Source organism: Formica exsecta, unplaced genomic scaffold (genome assembly GCF_003651465.1).
Source record: "Formica exsecta isolate Colony F162 unplaced genomic scaffold, ASM365146v1 scaffold272, whole genome shotgun sequence".
Classification (NCBI taxonomy): Eukaryota; Metazoa; Arthropoda; class Insecta; order Hymenoptera; family Formicidae; genus Formica; species Formica exsecta.
Genome location: NW_021849984.1, coordinates 510,593 through 517,288, shown reverse-complemented (window position 1 = coordinate 517,288; position 6,696 = coordinate 510,593). Strand labels below are relative to the sequence as shown.

The following is a 6,696-nucleotide window of genomic DNA, read 5'->3' as shown; positions in this document are numbered from 1 at the left end:
TATATATATACGTACAAATAATATATTCTCTTCTATTTTTTCTAGCACATTTATACACTACATCTATTTAAATATGTAAATTTGTCTTGCATTCTCTTTATAATAAAATCCTGAAATAAAAAAGAAAAAGAATTACAGTCTCCAAGTAAGGAAGAACACGGTTTTTATCTTAATAGCCTAATAGCTTTTCCTCTTTTTATAGTAAAATTTAATGCAAGAGACCCTTCATAATAACGGAGATATAGCAGTGATACTGGCGAGGGATCATAATTAACCCCTCGAATCAACACAGTCATTATCATCCCCTTTCTCGATAGTATCGCTTGTTCAATATACTTTGCACGAACTCGCATCCAGTTAGACTTTATTAAAATTAAAAATTCTGCGATTTTATATAAATAATTGTTACATTGTAACCTTCTCTATCTTCCTTTGGCAATCGACTTTTCCACAAATGTTCTTACACGCGATCTCGAATCTCGCGCTTCGATCTCGTCTCAGAATTATATCATGGCATTGGGGAGCAGCGTTAAAATTTCTGACCTCGTTCACAAAACGATGAGCATTTCTTCGGGACAAAGAACAAACATGGCATCGGCTGCGATCATCGTTTCACGTCGACGTGCATATCTATTACTTAAAGGTAGCAATTCTCAGAAAAAGTCACGGGTTCGCGGCTTCACCGACAACGACGTGGCGATCGCGACGCGAATCGATAGACACCGGCGATAGACGCGGCGTCGAATGCTCGAATGAAACGTCTCGAGATCTTACAGAGACGGGAAAGAAAGGGCCACCCTCTCGTTACGTATGCACACCCTTAAATAATTGCGACTCGTTCGCGCAAATTATCCCAGGGTTTCCGCATCCGACCAAAGTAAAATATAATGACACGGCTGGCACATCGCGCGCGTGCGTGCACGTAATGCGAGTGTCTTTCTCGCCTCGTCTGAACGATTTGGCTTGCGCGCGTTTAGACCCATGTTCATGCATCCACATAAATAGGCTTAGATATCCAGACGCTTACGCGAAACACAAAATGTGAATGTGTATTTAAGTCCTCGAGTTATCGTAAAATTTCCAGAGGAGAAAGGGAGGGAAATAATGAGCATCCGCATCGCGCGATAATCCACATTCTTACGCGCGCGTCTTGATCAACAAGGTCTAGATGGCAGAGAAATTGACCGACAAGGACCAAATTTAGCTGTATCGTGTACGCGTTGATCGCATGATGAGGTGTGCTCTGCATAATCAAAACAGAATTTTTTGCTTATTTCCACTTAATGACATGATGTCTCGTAGTAGATCAGGAAAAATTATGGGTAAAGTTGAAGCAATTTATTCTGAATTTCACGCTTTAAAGTTTTGAGGAATTTCAAAATTTTATATTAATATTAGAGACAGATTTTCTATTCTCTCATGTCGCGTGCAAACGGTACATTGCATGAAATCGTGTTATGTTGAGTTGTTTTTACCTCTTGGATCATTTCCTAGTACTATTTCTCTCTATCTTTATGTTAGATCTGAATTTTGTAAAACGTTACATTGTGTGTTTGTCACGACTATTTTACGTCTTTGTTTAAGAACGCCTGAGAGAGATTATTTGAACCTAGTGCTTGTGTATGCGTGTTCGTATTTTAGGATTTCAATTTGTACAAAAAAAAAAAAAAAGAAAGAACTAACATAACAATATGATTATATAATAGATATATTCATGAAAGCATTAAACTTTTATTCTCACAAATTTTTTTTTGTTTTGTTTTAGAACGAGCTTCCAGTTCTATGCTGGCGAACTTATTCGGTAAGTCAATACTTTCATAGTTCTTGTGGTGTGTAAAATGATATTATTTAGAATTTATTTTAAACAATTATATACAACATGTTAAATAATGAGAGAGTAGAAATCTATTACAAAATTATTTTACATATGAATAACTCGCGCATAAATCTTATCTCAGGCAAACCTTAACGGGTGAAAATCTTGGGATACTATTTTTAATCCTGTGATACTAACAGATATATAGATAATTAAATTTCACGATGTTGCTGCTGAATATAATGAGCGCTACTAATTTTTAATTTTTCTCATTTCTTCGTATTTGCAATCTAATATACGCGCAAGCGAGTTTTGCTGAAGAATAATTTATAATCCTTGCCGAGAAGCGGCAACGTATTTCCGTCACTTTGAAATCGAGATGCCACTCGCGCATTATCGACAGATCGTCCTCGTTTGCAACGGACTTTTCGTTTTTCCACTCAAACTCTCCCCGCGATCGGGAGGGGATCGTGAAAAGGGAAGCTGAGGGCGGTTGACGCGGTGTAAACGCAGGCGTGTAACACACCCGAGGTGGTCGTTGGGACGCGCGCGATTACTTACTCCGCGCCGGCGAATTAACGACGAATCACCGATGGGAGAACCGGTTGCCGGTCGAACGAACGGCACGCAGCCTAACGACTTCTCTCTCTTCTCTCTCTCTCTCGGCTTCAACGGGCATTCCAACGGCACGAGTTCGCCCCGCGACGCGAATTAATGGAAACACGCCGCGGCATGCCGCGTATGCGCTGATAAAGCGGAACGTACGTCTTCTCTATACCTCTCTATCTCGCCGTCGCGAATCGTTATGTTCCATCGCGTTCAGTATATTAAGCGATTCTTGGTGCAAAATTTTTCTCCATAAAAAAAAAAAAAAAATACTGGAGTAGGAAGTACTGGAGTCGTGTATGAAAAAATTAGAGGTTTATTAATTACGTAATCGAAAGGTATTTAAACCGTGATTATCATGATTGGAATTTGAATAATACACTTATATAATGGGTCACTTAACTTCAGTTACTAAATAGTGTAATGTAACTTATATTAATGGATTAGAGAAAGTAATATTTTTATTTTATATTCGCTTTCCTATACAGCAAATAAAATAATATTTGCATATAAGATAAAATAATATAAAATAAAATTTAGATAAAAAAATATTTGCATAGAATATTATGAGAGTATCAGAAAACGCTAAGCTAGTAATGTTTAGCAAGACACATTCAAAGAATTAAATAAAGAAAGTTAGACGTTATTTTTAATATTAAAATTCTATCAAGATGCATAAATATCGAATATATTCTTGTTTTAATCGATATTTTAATTAATGTAATGACATAGTATATAGTGTATTAATCACGCTGATTTATATTCCATCGACGAAGAATTTCCGGTCGAATTAAACGCTTAAGCTTTACATTGAAAGGAAACACATGTTTTCCCATATATTATTTATGCATCCCGCAGGTTGATATACATAAATTGGTTTATTTAGAAAATTCTGATACAGTATTCGAAATTCAATTAATTTCAATGATAGCAGAGGTTCAAGCGAATTAATAGAAATTTCATCTAGAGCGATTATCACGCGCTGATGGAATAGATGAACTGTTTCTACTTGCTTCTGTTTGTTTTTCACGATATATTTCATTGCATTTGAAATTAAGCGATTCCGCATTCACGCATGAGCGCGATCATCGTACATCGAATTATCGGCTGTGAATTACACGGAGCAAGACGAAACATGAAGGCATATAATCGATCACAACTATCTTTTTACCGCTGAATATTTCTTTTTAAAGCAGATAACCTTCAGCATAACTTAAGATTAAAATGTATCCTCTCCCTGTATATGTATATTTACAACTATCTCTAATTTCTCGATATACAAATTTTATTTTCTATTAATCTATTAGCATAAAATAAAATTTCATTTAATTGCCATCAATTTTTATAAATATCTGGAAAACAAAGATATATTTTTTGTAAATATATACGGGAGGGGGGGGAGGGAAGAGAAAAAATCAAATAAATTGCAAATTTACACAAATGAGTATTTACTCTAAAGACCATCTCGTTTGCTCGATTGCGGCTTTAAGGATTTTCTCGCGATTTCGATAAAAATTAAGCCCCGCTATCCTAAAAGTGATGAGGGTTAATTGGATTTAGTTTATCAGATCTGAACCGGGGACTTGGTTACAGCCTATATTTCGCGAGTGGGTCGGCTCGCGACAATATAGCAAATTAGGTTGCTTCGTCTCGCCTTTTATAACCCCGACGACTCTGGGACATTCCGATGGCACGAGTTCGCCTTGCAACGCGAATTAATGGAAACAAGCCGCGGTATGCCGTACGCGCGTGCTGACAAACCGGAACGTTTGCCATTCCGTGTCCGTATCCTCCGCGTCTTTCCTCTTCCCAACGATTCCGGTGCGTTTGGATTAACCGATTTCGTGTTCATGCGCGCGTGCAAAAGTGTAAAGAAATAGAGACATGGCACCTAATGTCGCGTTAACATTTGTAACGCGATTTTTTTGTGCCATGGATGAGGATATTTAAATATTCGCGGAATTTTTTCGAAATGTTTTCTCGTAACATTTTTTAATTATCTTTAGACGGATCGTTAAAGTAAAAGCGCTCAACATATATTAAATAATATTTTATACATTTTTATTATCACTTGTTTTTCACTTATTTTTCAATTATTCAATGGGAACGATTATAATTCTTGTGAGTTTTTGATTATTATTATTATTATTGTTGTTATACAATATTCCTAGATAGTAAAAAAACTTAAATTTTATAATTCATTTGCAATATTTGTTTTAATTACAAAAGATAACTCTCTTCAAACTACGAAGTATCAGTCTCAATATGATTATTAAGCACATTTAAATTTTATTGAAATTAATTTGGATTTACTGTGAATATTGAAATTAATTTGAACTATTATTTCGAATATTGCAATTAAAAGAAAAAGAATACATATATATCGCGTTGTCCATTTTCTGAATTGTATCTTTACCAAATATATTATATAAAAAGTTTCCCATAGGAATTTCCTGTGAGATTACGAAATAACGTTACGTCTGATTTAAATGATTTTAAAATTAAAGTTACTCCGCGTGTCGTTGTCACGATAACGGTAATTCATTGAATTAAATAAGAATTAATCGCTTGAAGACGATTAGAGGAGCCGTGATCGTCTCGGTCGGTGATTTGTTCGGTGTAAATGTGTCGCCTCTCAAACCAGGTTTAAAAATTCGCTCTCTCGGGTGGCAATAACATCGTCGCGGTTTTGTAAAGAGTTAACTTACCTCAAATTGCCTAACGACTTCGTCTCTCGGCTTCGACAAGTGTTCCAATGACATGAGTTTGTCCGGCGACAGAATAAATGGAAACACGACGGCACGCCGTAGGCACTGATAAACCGGAACATCCGTTCAACGCACCGTCCTATTCACATTACTGCCTCAGCACATTCTACATCAAACGATTTAATCCCAACGCTCGAACGATGCTATGTTAAAAAGACATAGACTCGTGCGCTTCTCCGAGAACTTAGACATAATAAACTTTTGACAGCAATCATAACTCTAATGATGATTTGTGTATAATATTAATCTAAATATTTGTCGATTAATTGGATTAATTTATATTCATAATATAATATGTATAGATAGAAGATTCGAAATTTAGAAAAATTTATAAGCGGAGTATATAATACCATAAATAATATTTATGAGTGAAATAGCGTAAGACTTTCCCTTTGCGTGTTCTTCACATATAATCATCGATTTAATTCGCGCGCAAGAACCTTCTCAACACGCTGTCAAAAAATATTTCCAAAATTAAAAATCTCGCACTTTGCTTGTTTCTCACACGACTCTTATCGATAAAATGTAGTTTCTAACAAAACGCCAGATAACTCCCAACATCACCGTAGACAGGCTAACGACTTCTCCGCTTGACTTTAATGGACATTCCACGGCACGATTTTACTCGGCGATTTGAATTAATGGAAACACGCTGGCATCCCATTTGCACTGATAAAGCGGAACGTCCTTCTCGTAGTCTTGCCCCCTTTCTTTCTCCCTCGCTCTCTTATTTCTTCTCTCTTCCTCTCTCTTTTTCTCGTCACGTGTTTAGCTCTCTATCAACTATCTGGACGATTTCAAACACGTTTCACGTCGCGTCGCCAATGCCGACGTATTAAGCGATTACGCGTTAGCTTCAGCCTAACATAAGCAAGATCCGCGCGCCGAGAGTATGCGTATTAATCGCGTGAAAAGTTTCGCACGAGCGCCCAAAGCGTATCCGCCGCGAATTCAGTTAAAGCGCGAAAATCGACGTGCGCGATTACATCCGGAAAACAAACAATCACGGTGAAGTTTTATGTAACGGTCTCGGGGCGCTTAGAATCGTCATCAAGTATCTTCCGAGGACGTTTTTTCAAGCGAAAGCTTTAATTCAATTGTTACGATTAATTTCTACATATTTATGATATTATTTCTTGTTATTTGTTTTAATACTTGAAACAATTCGTACTCGATAATTATGATCTATTTATGTTTATATAGGAAGAGATTTTCGATATGCTGTATGTGATTCTTAAACGCACGAATTTGCGATATCGTCAAACTAACATATTTTTAAAAAAAAATTCAATTTCGTAGGTGATTTATTCTAAAAAGACTGTCTAAGTCCATAAATGCCTAAGTTTATCATCATTAATTCACTCATTAATTACTAGTTTTACACATTTGTGAATAATTAAACTGTTAAATCCATGATTTATTATAATCGCTTGGTATTTTAGCAGATTATGTTAACTGTATATTTACTGTCCGAAAAAATAGAAATGTAAAAATACAAGGAACGAT

General features: G+C 36.1%; 1 protein-coding gene across 3 annotated transcripts in view; it reads left to right on the top strand.

Annotated features, from left to right (window-relative positions):
• LOC115237112 (zinc finger homeobox protein 4) overlaps positions 1–6,696 on the top strand; it is a 457,729-nt gene that overhangs the window by 226,577 nt on the left and 224,456 nt on the right. For all 3 annotated transcript variants that reach the window (XM_029809964.1, XM_029809966.1, XM_029809965.1), the window contains one exon: positions 1,766–1,801. The gene's annotated coding sequence lies outside the window, so the exon portion shown is untranslated. The remainder of the gene's footprint in view (positions 1–1,765; positions 1,802–6,696) is intronic.